The sequence below is a fragment of the Anolis carolinensis genome, chromosome 5, assembly GCF_035594765.1.
Source record: "Anolis carolinensis isolate JA03-04 chromosome 5, rAnoCar3.1.pri, whole genome shotgun sequence".
NCBI classification, from domain to species: Eukaryota; Metazoa; Chordata; class Lepidosauria; order Squamata; family Dactyloidae; genus Anolis; species Anolis carolinensis.
Window position 1 is genome coordinate 186,811,220 of NC_085845.1, and position 22,512 is coordinate 186,833,731.

The 22,512-nt window shown below is 40.8% G+C and overlaps 1 protein-coding gene across 18 annotated transcripts in view; it reads left to right on the plus strand.

The window, feature by feature from the left end:
- Positions 1 to 22,512, plus strand: part of erc1 (ELKS/RAB6-interacting/CAST family member 1) — a 233,005-nt gene that overhangs the window by 87,202 nt on the left and 123,291 nt on the right. The window lies entirely within an intron of this gene.

Below are 22,512 nucleotides of genomic sequence, written 5' to 3' on the forward strand. Positions count from 1 at the left end.
CTATGCGAGACTGGCTTTGGAAACTATTTGGAAAGCCTAGCAAGTTCAAAATTCTTTGTCTAGGCTTCTGACTATAACTGGTTATAAGGAGCATATAACTCCCATGCTGAATCTGTTGCTGGTCCACTTGAAAGTAATGGTTATGGCCTGTGTATGACTTTGGTCTAGACTATCCTAAAGACCATATTTCCATCTGTGAATTTATCTATATTTTGGAAAGTTTTCTTTCAGTCCCACCATCATCTCATACACATTTGGTGAGGACATGGAAGAGAGCCTTCTTTGTGGCTTCTCCCAAGTTACAAGTGTCCTTTATGTGGTAGGTTCATTTGGCCTCATCGTTGTTGACTTTCTGTAGACAGGCAAGAACCTTTTTATTAAGGCAAAACTTTAGTTTGATTATGGCAGGACTTTAGCAGATGGAGGTTTTTTTTTATGAATGTGCTATATCTATATTTTGTTATGCTTCAAATGTGTTTTTTAAATTGAGGTTTTTAATAGAATTGTGGTTTAGTTGCTTTTTAACTTTTCATTAATATTTCTTATAGTAATTTGTCTTAATTGCTTCTAAGCTTCTTTGAATCCTGTGTAGGAACAAATATGGGATAAAAATTAATTATAAAAATAAATTATATTATTAAGAACAATAGAGAAGCCCTCTGAGGGATCAAGTCTCACATCAAAATGTGGAAATTCAGAATAATAATGCCTTATCTATTTCTCAACAAAATTTGTTTGCTACAATAGAGTTTAAGACTGCACATTTCCATATAGCTTTCATTGCATTCCACAGTCTTTTTCTCCACTTTACTCTCAGAAAGAAGACTTATAATTTCTCCTATCTCCTATATTCATTCCCCAGTGGAAGTAAATTCTTCTCCAAATACACTGCAGAGGCATAGTCCCACGGTATTACCATATACCTGTATATGACGTGCTGGTAATGGGGCACACAGAACAGACATTCTGTGCATTTCTCCATGTCATGTTCTTTCTACTACAGGGAAAGAAAAGTACACTGCATTTCTTAGATCTTAACTTGCCTACCCCGCTCTTCTAACTTGTAGGTGACAGACAACATGAAGAAACAATCCATGCCTTTTTCTAGAGCGTAGTTGATTGTAGTGAACTACTTCAATCCTTAAGTCATGCAAGTAATAGTTCTATTTTTAATACTTCCCCCTTTCTCCCCGGGCCTACTACCCTCATAGAGCAGCCTTCTGGATGATCAAACATGAACATAAAATTACAGTCAACAACAGAATTGAAGAAAAACAGCAGCAGCAGTATGCAGAAACAATTTTTTTTGAAAAACCTAATGCAGGTCAGAATAAACTTGTCCACAGAGAAAAGCCAGCATTGGCAGAGTCATACATCTTTCCCTAGTGAGAGAGTCCTGGGGATTGGATCCTCTGCTGAGAAAATCCTAACTTCAGTCTAATGGTTTTTACTAATGGGCCAAAATGTGGAATCTCTTAATGCTTGAACCGATTTATACAGATCCTGGGAACCCTTCAGTTGATATGGTCATAAACTAAGTAGGGATTTAAAGGTCAAAATTTGCATCTTAAATTTAAAAAGGCTGTGTAACATGTTCAAAATAGAAGTGAAATGATCTGAAAACATAACTCTTACAGACATTCTAGATGTCATATCCTTTTGCCAGTCATAGACTGCAAACTAACTTCATGCCACTAATTGGCTGAAAGATACCTGATTTGAAACATCACTTCATCTAGTGCTTTGTACTCAGTGGATTATGCTTAACTAAGGAGCAGCTGATTGACTCTTGAAATTTGTATTTAGTTTGTAGTCAATGGGTTATACATTACTGATACTTGTCTGAGTACTTAATAGTAAAACTCATGTAGCTTTTGAAAGCATCTTGAGCAAATAGGTGCTAGCCTAACTGCAGTTCATAAAATGGAAAAATTAACAGGCTGAGTAAGTTATCAAGGGGGCCTGCAACTGTTTCTCACAAATAACACAGGTTATTTATAATTCCGAAATCTCCAAAATCCATTATTTCTTGCACAAAATAATCAAAAATAACATATATAATTACCTTTGAGCTTGGTATATACAGAGTATATGAAATATTAGTACATTTCATGTTCAGGCATGGGTCCCATCTCCAATATATGTCATTATGTATGTGCAAAGCGTTCCAACATCTTAAAAAATCTGAAATCAAGATACTTCTGGTCCAAGCATTTTGGATAACTTTATACAATCAGCCCTCCTTATCCATGGGTTCTGCATCTATGGATTCAACCAACCACAATTCAAAAATATTCCAAAAATATTCCAAACGAAAATATAGTTTTTACTGTGCACCGAGTACTATGTTGTTGCATAGACATATCGTGCTGTAGTCTCCTGCTATTTCACAGATCCTCAGGCTGTCTCTGGGACTTTGAGTTGTTTTCCATTTTATATATAAGGGACTTACATATGAAAGGAGGTCTTAGACCCAAACTCTAGCAGATACTGAGGGTGCAGTGTAATAATAAAAGAATGCTAGGAACATAACACAAAGAATAAATAGTGAAGAAGAAATGTAATGGTGAAAAGAACTGTCTTACTTAGACATTAAATTTAATTGTGTCCAGTACAAGCTACTCTCCAGTATGTTAATGGCTTAACTTTTGAAAACCTGGTGAAGACGCTTAATAGATTGTAGTTCATTTTGAAGGAACTCACAACTGTTTTGTAATTTGATTTACTTGTATGCGATTCAGTGATTGGCTTTCTTTTTATGCAGTTATGTTCACTTATCAAATGCCTAGTCCCCTAGTTCCTCTTACTAACTTCTGTGTTGTCATCCCACAGTCATCTAATGTTTCATTGATGTTTCTTTTGTGGTTTCCCGCTTTCTGTGTCTTTTCTGCTCTCTTGGTTTTCTTTTGCATTTGTGGTTTCTTTCGCAATGCTTCTTCCCAAAAGGCATACCTCGCATAGACTGTCCTCTCCATGCCACGTGTATGTCCCTGCACCCCAGCCTGTAGGTGGGTTTGTATGGGACTTTTTAGGAAAGTGAGTTTCTTATGAAGCAATATTTCTTGCTGGTGGAATGCTGCTTTCTCTTAACCGGCTGCAATTTTTCTTGGGATATGCTACAGTGAATAGTTTGTGTCTCTGCATGTACTCATCAGTTGCCCTTTAATGATACTCTATAATCCTGGTGTGCTGCTGAAAACATTAGATGTATCAAAAGGTCAACATTTCAAAATAATTTGCATTTTTAAAAATCTCATTCCTTTTCTACATTTATATTTCTGTGAGTTTTCCTATTAGAATGCCAGCTTATTCTGATGCTTCAGCATAGGTTATTTTATCCTGTTTAGTACATAATTTTTATTTCAAGAATAAATAAATCTAGATGACTTTTAAATGGAAAAGCTAAAAGATAACACCAAAATAATCTTAGCAATACTCTTCAGTCACTGTTGTGCAAAAGCATGCTTGCCACTTTGCACTAAAAAGATAGTCTTACATTTTGGTGGGCGCTCTTCAGTGGCATACAGTGCAAGGTAAGTCATTCTGATTAGAAGGATGGAATGATACACTCTTAGTGGGCATGAAGAAGTATTTGGATCTGTGGAATTTAAAGAATATGTGGTTAAAACATACTAAGCTCTGTGTTGATCACAATATAATATAATTTATTGAACTGTAGAGTCAATAGAATTAATTGGATGGTTGAAAATAATGATTTCTTGAGAAAAGATTGTCCTTGGCTATTTATTAGTCGTATTGCTGGCCATTAGTTTTTTTGTTCAGGCAAAATAAATGTAAAATGCAGCACCAGGACAACTGAAAAAGAGAATTCCAAAGTGTTTACTGCAAATACCCTCCTGTTTGAACAAAACACGTTCTTTCGTGTTGTAATAGTAAAATAAGATGAATTTGTTTGAATGTCATCCAAACATTATTGATAAATATGTTTATATTCCCATTATACTATTTTTTACTCCCAAATGTAAAATATTGTGTCAAAGTTACAAGCTTTTGAGGTTCAGAAAAGTGGCTGCTTCTAAATGCTGCAAGGAATGAATGTTGCATGTGTGCTTGAAGCAAAATTGTTTTCAATAAGATTTGCTTTATTTTCTAATATAAAAGATCTCATTTTACCTATTGCTTGCTTAGACCTGCTTGGTTTGTGGAAGTTGTTTATTCATTTCTGTTTAAGTCAATTTCACTGATGTGGGCTTTAAAATGGGAGATGTACCCATAGTTAAATGTAACTACAGAATGCCACCATGCTGTTCCAAGCATGTTATAAATATATGAAGTGACCAACAATGTTATGAATTAGTTATTACTGTATTATTATCAATAAATAGGCTTTTAGAGTTAAACTAGTCATTGTTTTGTCATTTGAAAACTTTAACAGGTAAATAAATTAGTTATTTGTTGTGACAACTGGAAAGATGTAGAACCCCTACCACCCAAACTGGGGGAAATCGTTTTCCTGCCGATTTTTCCATTTTTTCCCCCTGGAACCTTCCTATTTTCAAAGGAGAAGTGCCTTTTTTCCAGAAATATCTTTCATCTGTGTAACCTACTATTATTTCTTCATGTGCTTTTCCCCCAGTACATTAAGATTTCAAAATAATTTTAGACTGATACCAGCCCCAAGTGAATTGTCAATCTAAGATAGCTTATGTATACAGTGCTACTTTAAAATCTGTTTGCTTTCAACCTCAGAAGTATCTGGAAATAATGGATCCTAGTTATTCTAAACTTTTACATAACAAATTCATACTATTTTTAGTTAAATGTGTCAATATTATTCCTATTGATCAGTCCCTAGGAAATATGTGTAGTAAGAATCTCTTCTATAATATTGGTTAAGAGACAAAGAACCACTAAGAGACCAAAGAATGTAATATATACATTTAATTTCAGAAATACTGTTATTTTGAAAAAATGGGATAAGGGTTAGTCATGTTCATCTCTTGCAGCAAAAACAATAAAGAGCCTTTTGACACCTTAAACACCTACAGGTTTCATTTGGCATAATGCCAGTCTACTTCATCAGATGTAACCTATGCCAATTAAAACTTCTTAGCCTTTAATGTTCCACAAGACTCTTAGTGGTGTTTGCTTTTTTCAACTGAAACATGTTTAAAATAGAACCAATTAATGTGATGCCTCAGTTGTCTGAGAATATAAATGTCATTGAGTTATTTATTTCCAGCAAGCAGTATTGTGATGTAGAGTGTTAATTGAACAGGGATAACAGAAATTTGTTAAAATTATGGCTGTGTTCCTGTTAAGGGATCATGTGTCTCACCATTATAAAACTTGGTTTGCCACTTACAAAACAATAAGATATATGATAACATTATAAATTGATGCCATCTTCTTAGAACATTTTCTTGTTGATGTCTAATTTATCAGTGAAATTGACCATGGATGTTTCCAATAGCAGGGCAGTAGAATGAATAGGGCAATAATGAACCCATGGGCATGTGGTTTTACGGCAATCTCCAACAGAAATCTTTAGCACACCTACTCTTTGTGACAGTGGATATAACTGTTGAGGAGCGACATGTTCATTATTGTTTTTAGATTGCACCTCGTGGTACAGAATTTGATTATAGGTAACTTAAGGGTGTCAGTCCAGTGAATCCTCATTTCCTTAAAGGTGAAGTGTTCAGTCCTAGATTTTCTTCACATTTTACAAGCAGCATAAGAAGGCTTGCATTTTTATGTTAAGATAAATTGTATATAAGGAATTTTGAACAAAGTTATCAACAATTTCCAGAAATAACCCCATGTTAACGCCTAATAATAAATAATATGTTACAAAAATACATCTTCAAACAATAGGTAGTTATTTTTCAGAGTAAGCCTCACAGGATTTCCCTTTGCTATATTTCGGGGGTAGGGGTGAACTCAAAGAGAAGATTTTTTTTAGTACTCCTTGTGGGTAACATGGTGTAATCTAATTAGGGGATTCTTGCTGATGGGAAGCTTACCAAAACAGTAGATTTTGACTGTGCTTTGCCTTCTGTTCTTGCCTTTTTTCTGATGCCATGCTACTCCTCTGTCACTTTTCTTGATGTGTTAACTTCAGAGCATATTCTCACTAATCTTTTCTCTAACTCTTTTCTCTTCTTCTTTACATTTCCTTCTCCTGGAATTGCTGCTTGCTTCAGCTTCACTTCAAGGTCAGTATGTTAATTTAAGGATTTTTACAAGACTAGTGCACCTAGAGTTGCTGTGGTTAAACACTGAAACCTAAATTTCCCATATAACAGAGAGTTTGAAACTCTAATGGAGCAATAAACATACAAATCACATTTTATAGAATAAAACTAAAATTGTCTGACCTAGTATAGATTTTTCAGATATTACCAAATCCCTTCATATCAGGCCAAGGAAGGCTGTTTTAGAAATAGATCCTCCTCTTTCAACCAATCCTGCAAACTCTTCATATGTAGCCTATATGATATCTTGTCCAAAGATCAGATTTTCTTTTTGTTGTCGAAGTCTTTCATGGCCGGAATAACTGGGTTGTTGTGCATTTTCCGGGCTGTATGGCCATGTTCCAGAAAACCTACGTACACTGATAGATACCTACATAAAAATTCGAACCATCACCCAAGTCAAAAAAGAAGCACAATCAAAGCCCTGGCAGACCGTGCAAAAATAATCTGCAAACCCCACCAAGGTGAACTAAACCACCTAAACTGGGCTCTACAGGCCAGTGGATACTCCACCACAGACATCAGAAGAGCTGCAAGGCTAACAAGCCATGAGAGAAACAACAAAGATCCACCCAGAGGAAAAGTGTTCTTACCATACATCAAGGGAACCACTGATTGTATAGGAAAGCTGATGAAGAAACACCACCTACAAACTGTCTGCTGCTGCTGCTCATTCGTTTAGTCGTCTCCGACTCTTCGTGACCAGAGCTGGACCATAAGGAAGGCTGAGCGAAGGAAGGTAGACGCTTTTGAACTCTGGTGCTGGAGGAAAATCCTGAGAGTGTCTTGAACCACAAGAAGATCCAACCAGTCCATCCTCCAGGAAATAATGCCCGGCTGCTCACTGGAGGGAAGCAAAGCTATTAGAGGCAAAGCTGAAGTATTTTGGCCACATCATGAGGAAACAGGAAAGCTTGGAAAAGATCACGATGGTGGGGAAAATGGAAGGAAGAAGTAAGAGAGGCCGACCAAGGGTAAGATGGATGGACGGTATCCTTGAAGTGACTGGCTTGACCTTGAAGGAACTGGGGGCGGTGAACTATCTACAGACCCACTAAGAAAATCCAACAAATGCTACATTCAGCGAAGGACAAGAAGGATCCTGTCACCTCTGCAGGAGTCTACCGTATACCATGCAGCTGTGGACAAGTCTACATAGGGACCACCAAACGCAGCACCCAAACACAAATCAAGGAACATGAAAGGCACTGCAGACTAACTCAACCAGACAAGTCAGCCATAGCAGAGCACTTGATGAAGCAACCCGTACACAGTATATTATTTGAGAACACAAAAATGCTGGACCACTCTAACAACTATCATGTCAGACTACACAGAGAAGCCATTGAAATCCACAAGCATGTTAACAATTTCAACGGAAAGGAAGAACCATGAAAATGAACAAAATCTTGCTACCAGTATTTAAAAAACTCCAAAATCAGTAAATAAAGAACAACAGTCTGAAAACAGAGGAATTCCAGACATGAATCAATCAGGGACAGCTAAAACCTCTGAACAAAGGATTCCCCCAGGCAGGAATGAAGCTTGCAAGGCCATTAATGCTAATAAATGTGATTAATTACAACATTCACACTGGCCTCCAACAGAGAAGAATTCTTTCTCCCACCCTGGACCTTCCACAGATATATAAACCTCCCTTGCTTAGTTTTTCAACATACCTCATAGCTCTGAGGATGCATGCCATAGATCTGGGTGAAAAATCAGGAGAGAAAGCTTCTGGAACAGGGCCATGCAGCCCGGAAAATGCACAACAACCCAGTTTCTTCTTTTTGCTTGATGGTAAGAACAGGAAATTCATTTTCTTAAGAAGAGTCCTGATTTCTTTCTTTCTTTACAATTGCATAACTGTCTATATAGTATCTTACACCAACCTGATCATTAGAAAGTCAACTAGTTTGTTTGTGTGTCTTTATCTCTTTTAAAATTGTCTCTGTCTTTAATAAAATACTGTGCTGTCCTTTCTCACAATTCATAGGTCATAGTTGTAAAAGCAGTTTAATTAGATCCATTATATGAGAGGCATGCTTGAAGAATACTGTGTTTTTACAGAATAACTGCTAGAGATAAATAATGTTTGTTATTATTGAGTGCTGAATTATTTTGAATGCTCATGTTGCAGTGATAGGAAAAGGAGAATGCTTCTGAGTCTGGCATAAATTCAAAATTGTCTTTTGGAATGGAACACTCTATCAAAAGTGGTTAATACTGAATATTTATAAAATTTTGATTATCTAAATTTAGACTGTTACCATATATCAATGATGAGTAAATTTCTTTTATTAGTTGCCGAATAAGCAAAATGAAGTTACTACTATTCTAAAAAAACTGTATAAGCAAGTTAACAACAAAAGCTCATGTTGAGCTATTGATCAGCATCCTCACTGGTCATAACTCCACTTACCCATTTATAGAGGTGGATAAATTTGGGAAGCAAGAATAACAGTAACATTACCTGATTTCATTGCCTCTAGTGAGAGAAAAATTAAAAACACATTGTTACAGTAATTCATATCCTGTGTAAGCCACAGAACCTCAGAAAATTCAGCTTGTGGGTTTATTAATGCCATATGGGGGAGGATGGTGAAATATGGAAGGCAGGGCTGGCAATTCCCAGTGTTTTCCTAGCCAGGTATGTTTCCAGTCGGGTCTGAAATACTCTAGAGCAAAAGACTATAAAGGATATATTTTTTAAAAAAATCCAAGCAAAACAGTGCTTTAATTTCAGATTGAGTAAGAAGCCAGCAGGAAAGAGATCTTATCACATTTCACCAGCTAGACGCAAGCAATACTGAACATGTGTTTGCCCTAAAGCATGTGGTATAAGCTTGCAATGAAATGGCATAATTGTCAGAGAGTTTTGTAAAAAAGGAAATAGTGTAAAGGCTCTAATTGAAAAAGTCATATCTGCTCTCAAGAGGAAAGTTTCCAACTGGTTTTCTATACATATAAATAGTTTCTATTTCTAAAATACATTTTTCAGTACTAGAATGTTTTTATTGATATCTTGAACATAACTGCTTTGGTGGAATACAAATAATCAAGTGGCATCTTAAGATCAATATTTTTATTTCTTTAAAAGCTTTGTGTCTTTAAAGGTTTAGAATGGAATAATGGCATTGTAATTTGCTGTAATTCAGCATGCAAGATTTTGATGCTTAACTGGTTTTTTCATCATGGAAAGATGTTAAAAATCATACAGAAGAAGAAAAGACACAATGTTGAAATCACGGTTTTGTCTAAGATGTGATTTCTGTTGTCAATTAACATGTTAGAATTCCAAGCCAAAAAAAATTCTTTTCTGTTAATAATGGATTTGAAATGTTATTACCTGTTTTTTATTGCACACTGTCCCCAGTTCCCAAATGGCCAAGAAAGGGAGTGGCCTGAATCTGCAGTGATATCTCTTTAGGCCAGTCGTTGCCAACTTTGGTGCTCCAGATATTTGAGACTTCAGCTCCCAGAATTCCTGACTGCTGGGCAAGTGGGCTGAGATTTCTGATAGTAGAAGTCTCAGACACTTGGAAAACCAAAGATTGGAAACAACTGCGTTCCACGGAACCCTCTGTTTCCACAAAAGCATCATAGGGATTCCACAAACAAAACCCCTAAAAATAAAATTGAAAATGGATTTAAAAATAAAACCATACAAGACCAACTGTTGATTGTCTCTAAGCGGCTGTGTGTGTTATCTCCAAAAACCTGCTCATTAACTGGAGTTGTTTTATAACAGTCAGGCATCTGAGAAAGCACGTGGAAGTTCTGAGAAAGGTCCTCACGCACATGCTAGTGTGCTTTTGGCTTTTCTAGCAACATCCAGAAGTTTCTTTGTTTTGTAAATACTAACATACCACTACTCCTTCATTCTTTTCAAGACAAACTCACTTTTGTGGGTACATTTAAGGTGCTTTCTCTTTATTTCCAAACCTACTACATTATACAAAACCCACAAGTAATAGGAGTAAACAAAAGAAGGAAAACATTTGTGAATTCACAACACTTACTAAAACTCGGGGATAGAGTCAGGGTTCCACATTAAAAAAATGTATTCTGAAGGATTCCCTAACTGAAAAAGTTTGGGAACCTCTACTCTAGATTATCGTAACTGACAGCAGAGGGACATGTCTAATTTTTTTTTCTTAAATTGGATTTAGATATAAATAAATATAGAAACAACAGTTTCCGCATCAACCCAAAAAGAGACTTACAGGAGTATGGTTGAGGCATGCCTGTATGTGCCACTAAGAGGATGCCAGTTCATACCTTCAAGATTGATTCTGTAAGAGATAGCCCTGAAGGAGATCATGGCTTAAGGGTACAGGAAATATTTAGCAATCCAATAGAGCTACAAGAAAGCACTTTTCTGTTCTGGTTTAGTGCATCCAGCAAAGCAACCCAAACAATCTGTGTTAGGTAATCAATTGTGGATCAAGTCCCATCCAGGAACCCTTAGAACTAGGGGCTAACATGTATTTCAGTATCTTCCTTAAGACTCAGACACATGTGAGCCGCCCCGAGTCCCTGCGGGGAGATGGTGGCGGGGTATTTAAAAAGTTTTATTATTATTATTTTTGGAGGGACTGACTAATCATAAACAATCCAGTACAATGGGGATTATTAGGGTGGGCTTTTTCAGCAACTGTTTTAACCGCTGCTTCCTTTAAACATACTTGTTACAAAGAGGTATTTGTTCCTGCCTCATGTAGGGAACCTCTTGCCCTGCTGGTCATTTGTATGATCTAGGAAATTGGTGGTAGCTCTTAACCTCTTCAAGATTTTTGTACATATCTGTGGGGTCCATAAACATACTAGGGCTGTAATACACGCAGTTGCCAAAGATATATTCACTGGATCTCTGTCAATGACAGTAGTCATGTTAGTGGAAATCTAAGCAAATTTGTCTGTAAATCTTATGTGTTTAGGGCACAAGTGTCAAAATAGATAGAATTATACTCCCTTCAAAGGTAGGAAGAAGTAAAATATTGTAGCAGTTTTGGTTCTAAGAAATATATTTCTTTTGTTCTCAACTCCTTTTAGTTTGTTCCTGAAAATTGAAACAAAAGACAGTAATAATTCTAGGCCATACTGAACAAATTATACTTTTTTGATCTACCAAATCAAATGTGATATTTTTACTGCTATTTGAATAAACTTCCAAGCATTTGTAATATTACTTGATAATAATTTGGAAGAATCTAGTGATGAATTATTTAGAGACAGGAAAGCTATCTATCTGTTTAAGAGAAATAAATGAACCGCTGTGTTTTATTTCTCATGTTTATGTAAAATGTTTCAAATACAATATATCTTCAAGTTAACATATCCTGAAGTAAACAGATAGATAGTTGGACAGTGCCATTCATGTTTTAAAAGTTCTTGAAGCTTTTTGATTAAACATACGGTTATAAGATTATTATAACATATCTGACCAATCATTTTATTGGCAAATAATTCGTATGCACATATTTATGTTTTGTTTTCTGTATTATCTGGTCCAAAAATAAATCCAAATTTATTTCAGCAAAAAGCATCTGGGTTCCTAATTTTTTCAACACCTGTATAAAAGAAAGGTGTCATGCTTTGGAATCATAATTGTAAGCCTGACTATGCTGTGTGGCAAACTATTTGCTATACTGTCACAAGCCTTCTCACCATAAGTGTTGTAAATGCCTCATCCTGCTTTGTAAGTGGCTTTCATTTATGTTTCTTACATTAGAAGATTTTCTAATTTGATAAAATTGAAAAGTACCATATATACTCGAAGATAAATCGAGTTTTTCAGCCCTTATTTATGAGCTGAAAAAGCCTCCCCCGGCTTATAATCGGGTCAAGGTCAAGGCCAGCAACAGAGCCTGTAGGCTATTGCTTGGAATATGTGATCTATTTCTCTCTTCTCCTCCCTTATCAGTGTATTTTCTTTTGCAAAGCCTCCCTTGCTCTTAATCAAGGGAATGTTTTGAAAAGAGAAAGATACCCTTGCAAGTCAGGAAGAAGAAAAATATATATTCATTAAGCTTATGAAAGCATTTTCCCCTGAAATATTTGTTAAACGCTCCTACAGATATATAGGCATTAACCCATTGCAAGCTTTTGCCATCTCTATGTACCTTTATATGTGTATCTATCTATATACATTAATTTTATATATGAATTTCCCCTCATATGTTTGCAGGTCTTTGCAAATCCTTTATACATATAGATCCATGTACCTGTGTATCTGTAGCCATACATATACATTATTTTTATATATGAATTTACCCTCATATGTTTGCAAGTATCTGCAAATATCCATATAAAGAGAGCTGTCTGGCTAGATAAGAATATATTCTTACCTACCTATATATAGGGCTTGCAGATATTACAAGGGGGAAATGAACACACAAATATATTTTTTCTTCGTGTACTCTGTGAATGCACACTAATGGAGAAGCTGCGCCTGCGCAGGTTCCGACGGAAACTCTTCCAAGCTGAAGTTCAAATTTTGGCGGTAACCACGCCCCCCTTCCCAAGGGGCATATAAGGCAGCCCCAGGCGCCCGCTCTCCAGTTCCTTTTTTTCCGCCGCAAGGTTCACTTCGGACTCTTCGCATGTCTACTACTCGTTTCAAGCGTTGCACGCAGTGTGCTGCTAAAATTCCTGACTCGGACGGCCACGCCAAGTGCCTCTTCTGTCTTGGCGAGGCTCATGTGGTCAGTACCTGCCGTTTTTGCCTAGCTCTCACGGCTCAGGCCAGAAAGAACAGAGCCGCTAGGCTTAGAGCGGCGCTCTACGAAAAGTCTCTCGCGCCAGAACCGACTCCGTCGACGTCGGGTACGTCGGCGTCCTCAGCTTTGAGAGCTATGTCGGCGCCACCAACTAAGCCTCCGGCAGCCAAGGCTTCCTCGGTCTCGTCCAGAGCGTCCAAGACCTCCAGGGCCGCTAAACCGGTCAAACCACCGTGTACTGTGACGACGGCGACCGTGTCGACCCGCTCCGGAAAGGTGGGACCTTCCTCGACGTCGAGCTCTCTGGCTTCGGTGACCTCGATCCGCTCTCGTATCGGTTCCCCTCCGTCCTCCTCTGCTATCAAAATAGCCTTTAAAAGGGCTCACGAGGAGTCTCGTCGAGCGCAATCCGACTCAGCTGTGGTTCCTCCCACACCTGGCAAGTCCTTGAGGGTTGCATCCAAGCAACCGCCGGCGAAGAAACGGCTAACTCAGCGCTCCTCCTCCTCGGCCTCCTCAAAGAAAGACCCGCCATCTTCCTCGACAACTTCCTCGAGAAGGTCTTCTCCTATTGTACCAGCCCAGAGGCCTAGAGATGTTTCTCAGTCTCCATTGCACCCCCTGTCTGATGGGGAGCTGCAGGACTCACCCCACCACTCTACCCAAACGGTGGTCAGGGTGCCGGTGCCGGAGCCCCTTGCGCCGCCTCGCTCGTCGCGCCAACAGCTCTTCCCTCCCACCTCGACACCGGAGCGTGGCAGACAAACGGCTCGCCTGGCTCGGGCAGCCCAGGCCTCAGCCTCTAAGGACCTTCGGCCTCCGGCCCTCTCTTCCCGCGAGGCCTTGCCTCCTCCCGAGACTGTGCTGTCTTCTCCCCCTCAGTCCCCCCAAGGGGCTGAGGAGGAAGATGTTGATGTCGACCGCCCAGACTCTGTCCTCTCGGCCTCGGTGGTCTCTCTCGGTCTCGACCTCTCTCCTCCCCACGACGCGTATGAGGCGGACCCGCCTTCTCCTACTGACAATGTTCGTGCTTTCGCTGAGCAAATGGTCAGGATGGCCGACGCCCTGGGTTTGGAGATCAAGCAAACCTCCAAAGCAGTGTCTGACCCAGTCTTCAAAAGGGTGCAGGCCCAAGCTCCGCCGGCCACGCTACTCCCCTTTCTGCCTTATCTGTTGGACGTTATCCAGGCCTCCTGGAAAAACCCTTCCTCCATTCCTCCGACCTCGAAGAGGATCGAGACCTGGTACCGTACCGACGATGATACCCTGGAGTGGCTCAAACACCATCCCGACCCTAACTCCCTGGTCGTTAAGGCCTCTCAATCCTCAGGTCGTCAGTCGAATACTCCGGCCGACAGAGAGGGGAAGCGCTTCGACGCCGTGGGTCGAAAACTTTATTCCGGAGCCCTTTTGCTTTGCCGCATGGCGAATTATGGAGCCTGCATGGGTGCCTACCAACAAATTATCTGGGAGAAGGCGCAGCCCTTCTTCGCTAAGATGTCGGACGAAGACCGCTCCGTCCTCACTACCCTCCAACAGGAGGCAGACTCGCTCGCTCACCACCAAATACAAATGGCGAAGCATACAGGTGATACTGCGGGTAAAATGATTGCCCACGCGATTTCCATTCGCCGCCACGCCTGGCTGAGGTCTTCGGGTCTCTCCTCATCTTCCAGACAGGTCATTGAGGACCTTCCCTTTGACGCGCTCGGACTGTTTCACGCCGGTACCGATGACAAACTCAAGTCTAATCATGACTTTAAAATTCTTGCGTCTAAATGTGGCGACCAACCTCAACCTCAGCGCACTCGCTGGTTCCCGCACCGTTCCCGCCGTTTCCCGCCGCAATCTTTCAGACACCATTCTTTCAGGCGGCCTTCGGGCTCGAACAATCAAGCCCATCACCAACCTCGCCGGGGACCTCATCCGCAAAAGCAACGCGGTCGATCCACCCCTGCTCCTCCGCAGCCTAATCGGCGTACCTGACGCCAACCCCTGCCAAAGCTCCTCGCCCGCTACCGTTGTAGAGCCCACGCTGCCTCGTCCCTTCGGTGTCTTTGCAGACCGACTAGCCCCTTTCTACAATCAATGGGACTCTATTACTTCAGATGCATGGGTTCTCCGCATTGTCCAAGACGGCTACGCCTTAGAGTTCATGGACCTCCCTCCTACAGGTCACGTTCTCCACTCAAACCCTTCCCCAGAGATACTGGCCGAAGTCGAAGCGCTACTGGCCAAAGGCGCTATCCGTCCCTCCCCTCCCGAACTGGACCCTTTAAGTTTCTTCTCCAGATACTTTACAGTCCCGAAAAGAGGAGGCGGGCTACGCCCGATTCTGGACTTAAGGGCACTCAATATATTCATTCGCCCCTCCAAATTCAGGATGGTCTCTATTGCCTCTATCCTCCCGATGCTGCAGCGGGGAGACTACTTTGCCTCCATAGACTTACGAGACGCCTACTTCCACGTGGCAATACGAGAGGCGCACAGACGGTTCCTATGCTTCAAAGTTCTCGACCAAACCTACCAGTTTACCGTTTTGCCCTTCGGTCTCGTCACGGCCCCGAGGGTCTTCACCAAGGTTGTCGCCGCCGTAGCGGCCCACCTCAGGCTACATGGCATCACGGTCTTTCCTTATCTGGACGACTGGCTTCTCGTCGGGCCCGACCCGGTTCTTCTCCAAAATCACGTCTCTTTCACGCTGCGTCTTCTAAAATCTCTCGGCCTCCAACTCAATTCCGAGAAATCAAATCTCTCCCCGTCAACCCGAATCCGGTTCATCGGGGCCCTCTTCGACTCCGTCGCAGAGACTGTGTCACTTCCGTTCGACAGATTCCTGGCTCTCCGCCACCATATCGCCCTTTGTCGATCTGCCCGGAGGGTCAGAGCCCGTGTCATTCAGGTCCTTCTAGGCCACATGGCCTCCACGGTTCTCACGACCCCGTTTGCCAGGCTGCGCCTTCGGACCCTGCAAAGGTGGTTTATAGACACTTTCAAACCGTTCCACCACCACAACTCCAGATACCTGTCGGTACCGTCGTCCGTCCGCCAGTCTCTCTCATGGTGGATGTCTCACCAAAACGTGTGCAAGGGCCTTCCTTTCCATCCAGCCCCGCCATCGCTAACCATAACCACAGACTCCTCCACCTACGCTTGGGGAGCCCACATGAACGGTCTAACGGTTCAAAATCTTTGGTCCCCGTCAGAGAGGGCCAACCACATAAACTTCCTCGAACTTCTCGCCATTCTCAAAGCCCTAAAAGCATTCTCCCCCCTCATCCGCCACAAGTCCATCCTCATTCAATCGGACAACCTGGTAGCAGTATTCTACATCAACAAACAGGGTGGTACGGGTTCGAGGAAACTGATGCTCCTCTCCTCTCGTCTCTGGATTTGGTGCATAGCCCACGGCGTACAGATCTCTGCAATCCACCTACCGGGCGCCCAAAACGGCTTAGCGGATGCCCTCAGCAGGATGACTTCTTCCTCTCACGAATGGAAGCTCAATCCCGAGGTCCTCGACGGTCTGTTCCGCCTCTGGGGGCGCCCTACTCTGGATCTCTTCGCGTCTCCCCACAACGCTCAGCTACCCCGCTACGGAGCGAGGCTCCCCCCGAACTCTTTCCCCGGCTGCCTAGGGGATGCCTTTCTTCTGGACTGGTCGGCGGAGATGCTTTATCTTTTTCCACCGATTCCCCTCATACCGAAAGTTCTCGAAAAACTTCTCTCGATCTCGGTCACGGCGATTCTCATAGCTCCGGCCTGGCCCCGCCAACCGTGGTATCCAGCCCTTCTTCGCCTCTCCAGAGGATCGTTTCAACCTCTGCCTCTCTCACCACACCTTCTCTCACGGGAGGACGGCAAAATTCTTCACCCGGACCTTTCTTCCCTTCATCTCACTGCATGGAGGATTCTTACCTAGCCTCTCTTCCGCAGAATCTGCAAGACGTCCTGCGGGCAGCCCATAAGCCGTCTACTACCAAGGCTTATTCCTACAAACTCTCTCGCTTTCATGCCTTCCTTCGATCCCGTAACGTCGACACCTTCCCGACCTCGGTATCGGTGGTCCTCGACTTCCTCATGACTCTCGTCGAGAAGAAACTTTCTCTTGCCTCTATAAAAGCTTATCTCGCAGCTCTTTCCTGGTCTTTTCAGCGCCACGGCCAGCCATCTCTTTTTTCTCACCACCTGATCAAAACCTTTCTCCGGGGCTACAATAACATCTGCCCGCCGTCGCTACCACCTACGCCGGGCTGGAGCCTCGAACTTGTACTTTCTCAACTGTCTTCTGCTCCCTTCGAACCGCTTGCCTCGACCGATCTACGCCTGCTCTCCTGGAAGTTGGCCTTTCTGGTGGCGATCACGTCGGCACGACGGCCATCCGAGCTCGCTGCCCTCAGAGTCGACGAGCCTTATCTTCGTTTCCACCATGACCGCGCTGTTCTTCGCCCGGACATTACCTTTCTTCCTAAGGTGGTGTCAGCCTTCCACCTCAACCAGGACATTGTCTTACCAGCTTTCTTCTCTAACCCCTCCTCTCCTCTCGAGCAAAAACTGCACCTTCTCGACGTTCGGAGAGCACTTCTTTTCTACAGGGACCGTACTAAGGACATTCGTAAGTCACAAAGACTCTTTGTCGCCTATGCCCAGGACAAGTTGGGTAATCCCATCTCTTCCCAAAGACTGTCCCACTGGATCGCTCAGGCCATTGAGTTGGCCTATGAACTAGCCAAGCGACCTCCCCCTCCTTCCATCCGCCCGAGGTCGACTAGGGGCCTCTCGGCGTCGACCGCCTTCCTTAGGGGTATTCCGCTTGACTCCATATGTAAAGCGGCTATCTGGTCAAACCCTCTCACGTTTGTCTCTCACTACAGGCTGGACAGTAAGGCCCTTAAAGACTCGGCCTTTGCAAGATCAGTACTCTCATCTTGCCTCTCCTGACTCTCAGACGTTTTTTCTCTTCATATTCACCCACAGGTGACTCTCTATACCTCTCCTTCAAGTTGGACGGGGTTTTTTCCCCATACCTGCCTCTAGGGATATGTTTTTTCCCATGATTGTATTGAGCAGTTGCTCTGTTGCTTTGTACCGCCTCGTTGGCCCTGGCGGATATGCCAAAGACCAAGATGTGTTTGTCCCTCTCCCCCTGGGAGAGCGTTTATATGCACTACGCAATTGTGTATTTTTCTCTATCATGTTTATTGAAAAATTCCTTCCATGTTATGTTCTTCTTCTATGATGCTCATGTTGCATTGCACTGGTCCTTTCGGACAATTTATTGCACTGGTCCCTTGGGACGGTTATTTTTTCTATGTCCTAATAAACATGTGTTTGGACATTCACTGATTGTCGAGTTTGCCTTGTCCCACCATCCGGGACCTTAGCGTGTTAGTCTCCATTAGTGTGCATTCACAGAGTACACGAAGAAAAAGGACAGGTTGCTCACCTGTAACCATGTTTCTTCGAGTGTACTCTGTGAATTCACACAAACCCGCCCTTCCTTCCCCTCTGGCAAACCTCTCCCTTTCTCGTTGCCTTGGCGGCGTAGGAACTGGAGAGCGGGCGCCTGGGGCTGCCTTATATGCCCCTTGGGAAGGGGGGCGTGGTTACCGCCAAAATTTGAACTTCAGCTTGGAAGAGTTTCCGTCGGAACCTGCGCAGGCGCAGCTTCTCCATTAGTGTGAATTCACAGAGTACACTCGAAGAAACATGGTTACAGGTGAGCAACCTGTCCATACCGTGTTTCTCTGAAAATAAGACAGTGTCTTATATTAATTTTTGCCCCCAAAGATGCTCTAGGTCTTATTTTCTGGGGATGTTTTATTTTTCCATGAAGAAGAATTCACATTTATTGTTGAACAAAAAAAAATGAACATTTATTATATACTGTACAGTAGTTGTCATAATAAACTAACATAACCAGACAAACTGTGAATCCTATCAAGAATTTCTTGCTACTACCAATATTTCCATGTACAACACTTTATGGTACATACATTTACTGATCCTGCATGCTCTGGTGTTCTCTTTGGCGGGCATGCTTCCGAACAAAAACTTTGCTAGGTCTTACTTTCGGGGGAGGCCTTATATTTAGCAATTCAGCAAAACCTCTACTAGGTCTTATTTTCTGGGGATCTCTTATTTTAGGGGAAACAGGGTAGACATGACTAGATAAATATATAGCGCTTGCAAATATTGTAGGAGAAATGCACACACACACACACACACACACACAGAGGGGATTTGCAAACGTTTCAGGGGGAAATGCATATGTGAAATTAGTATCTATAATTATAGATATATATCTAGCTCTGTATTGTTTATATAAGCATTGAATGTTTGCCTGTTACTATGTTGAAAGCCAGCCTGAGTCCCCATAGGGAGATAGGGTGGGATCCAAATGAAGTTTTTATTATTATTATTATTATTATTATTATTATTATTATTATTATTATTATTATTATTATTAGGTTATTGTTGATACCATATTGTTTTTGTTGCCCCTACTTTTCCACTTATAGAGCTAGTTTATTGTTTTTCTTTGAAATATGGTAAATATTCAAAAACATTTAACCTACTGATGCCTTGATTAATGAAATTTTTTTGGTATCTATTTTTATTTTTAAATTTACCCGTAGCTGTTGCATTTCCCACCCTCGGCTTATACTCGAATCAATAAGTTATCCCAGTTTTTTGTGGTAAAATTAGGTTCCTCAGCTTATATTCTGGTTGGCTTATACTCGAGTATATACGGTACTTAATGGAAGTTGTTTTTTATATGGCACATGTAAAACCAGACTCTGTTTCTTAAAATGGTCAACTTATTGGGGGAAGAGTTATTTTAATGTTTTAATGTATTGAATTATATCCTACCTTTCTCTCAAGAAAGTGTTCAGGGTGTGAATGGATGTAAATGGGCACAAAAATGTTTTGGTTTTTTTGTAAACAGTTAAATTGTAAACCTTTTAGAATCACTGGAAGTGTGGGTTTAGATCCAAAATGTGTGGAAAGAAGGAGCTGTGGACAGATATGCTGCTGAAGACCCATGAGAGCTAGACAGAAAATTGAAATGGCTCAGGACTTATTCTGTAGGCATTCAGTAGATATCAACAATGGAGGATTTAGGATATATAGGCATGGAAGGTCTAATAAAGTTGGAAAATGGTTTCATGAAGTTTGTGATCTACTGCTCTTGTACAACAAAGACTGTTGAAATAATAAGACAAGAAATGCGGAGAGCTACAGAAATTAATTAACTTTTAAATCTGATCTACGCCATTGAACTCTCTTGAGACCTGTTTTAAGGGTTAGGTACAAAGTGGAGTTTTTCTCTCCTCACTTCTCAGTTTTCAATTCTACTTCCTTTTCCCTTCCTCTATACTTATCTCTACATGGAATTTGTTTTTAAGACCTAAGTTTCCTGGTTTCAGGAAATAAAATCCACTCGCCCCTCCTTGAAAACCCATTTGGGGCTTCTTGCTGGCACACATACAACAGCCTAGTTATATTTTCATGACTTTTATAGGAATAAGAACTGTTTTCATTGGCATTAGTTACCTTGTCTTATAAATGCCATGGAAGAGTGAAAAGCTGTGTATGAAAATGATGAGGACTTGTGGCGAAAGCTCACAAACAGGACCCCAAATTGACTATTTGAACTTGCTAGCATTCATTTTTACAGTGCCAAATTAACTGTTGTCAATATCAGTCCTCCTGGATTGGATTTTAGATAAAATGAGGAAATTAGTCTATTCTTTGAATAACGTTACTAAGTAAATTTTACGTTTTCAAAATGTATGGTCAACTAAACTGTGGCAGTAATTAACAGTATTGGGTATATTCCTTAGAGAGTGGAACCTTTCCTTCTGGATAGCCATATAAATATCTGAAGGCAGAGACTACAAAGTGTATTTCAAAGATGACAGTGTCAGCAAATCTATATTTATAATCTATATAAAAAAGATTTATGAGGTGGTTATGTATCTTTTTGTTACCCATATATGCTTTGATAAACACAAATGTAAAATTGGTCTTACGATTTCACTGAATATATCTAGTGAAAAAGATGTTTAGTTATATTATGTGTTATAAGTTTCCAAGCTGAAGTGGCTACATGCTAAAATCTACACAATTTAGTAAAAGTGAATCTGTGTGTGTGTGTGTGTGTGTGTGTGTGTGTGTGTATTTATATTTTTAGAGTATTCTGTCAGCCATTTGTTATCATCATTTTCATTATCTTTCGAACCATCCTGAATAATTCAAAATTCTGATTATATGACACAGATCTTATCTGGAATACAATCTGATCTGGAACATAATTCAAATTAAAACATTCTGCCAGTTAGCATAGAAAAGTACTAATATTTTTTATAAAGCAGTTCATTGGTAGAACACAATACGATGGTTGACAGCAGAGAGATGAGGAGAGCCTAATGAGAGATTATGTACAGTAGAATCTCACTTATCCAACATTTGTTACCCAACATTCTGGATTATCCAATGCAGTTTGCCTCCCGCCCTGATCCACAACTGTTTCTCCAGGCAGCAAAGATTGAACTTTTTATGGATTTAATGTCTGACAATGTTGCTTCTGTAAGTTCATTTTATGCAATTTGTAGTCTAGCCAATGTTTTTTTAGACAATTTTTTCAATATATTGCAATGTTTTGGTGCTAAATTCAGAAATATAGTAATTACTACATAAAATTACTACATAACATGGACTGCTTTTTCTGTCGATTTATTGTAAAACATGATGTTTTTGGTGCTTAATTTGTAAAATCATAACGTAATTTGACATTTAATAGGCTTTTCCTTAATCCCTCCTTATTAGCTAACATTTTCGCTTATCCAACGTTCTGCCGGCCCGTTTATGTTGGATAAGTGAGACTCTAGTGTATCTTGTAAAATTAAAGTTTCCTGACTCTTCTGCAAAAATCATCTTTCATATTGAACAATGTTTAAACAGTTATTACTGTGAATCCCTTATTGTCATCTTGATAATATATATTGTAATAGATACATGAAATAAACTAATCTTCACAGGAGTCTCTTGTCTAAATTTGAAATAGAGGGAGTGATATAAAACTAACTGACCTTATACATCCAGTTTTGTTCCATAGATGGCATAATCACAGAGAAAACAGTCTTCTGCATCTTTAATGTCAAACTTCTTCAATTAACTGTAAACAGAACAGATGGGATACAGACAGGACCCTAATCTTCTCTGGGTCATCTGCTGAAGCAAACAAGGTCAAAAGAACATATAATCAAAGGGTATCTGAATGGCTAATGTTGAACAGTTTAATCATTCTTTGGCTAACAGCTTTTAAAATCTCACTTATCTTAAATCATCAGTTCTTTAACTTCATTGTATCAGAGACTTGTTTGTTCTGGCTTCCTTGTTGTCTGCTCTGTATGGGTATTTCAGAAGATGGTATTTAGAAGGCCCCTCTATAGTGACAGATCCACACATGGCTGTAGTAGTGTTACATATCTAATCTGGAACACTGTGCATGCAATGGGATACTAACATGGACACTAAAATTTATCAGATGCACTCTTACGTTACTA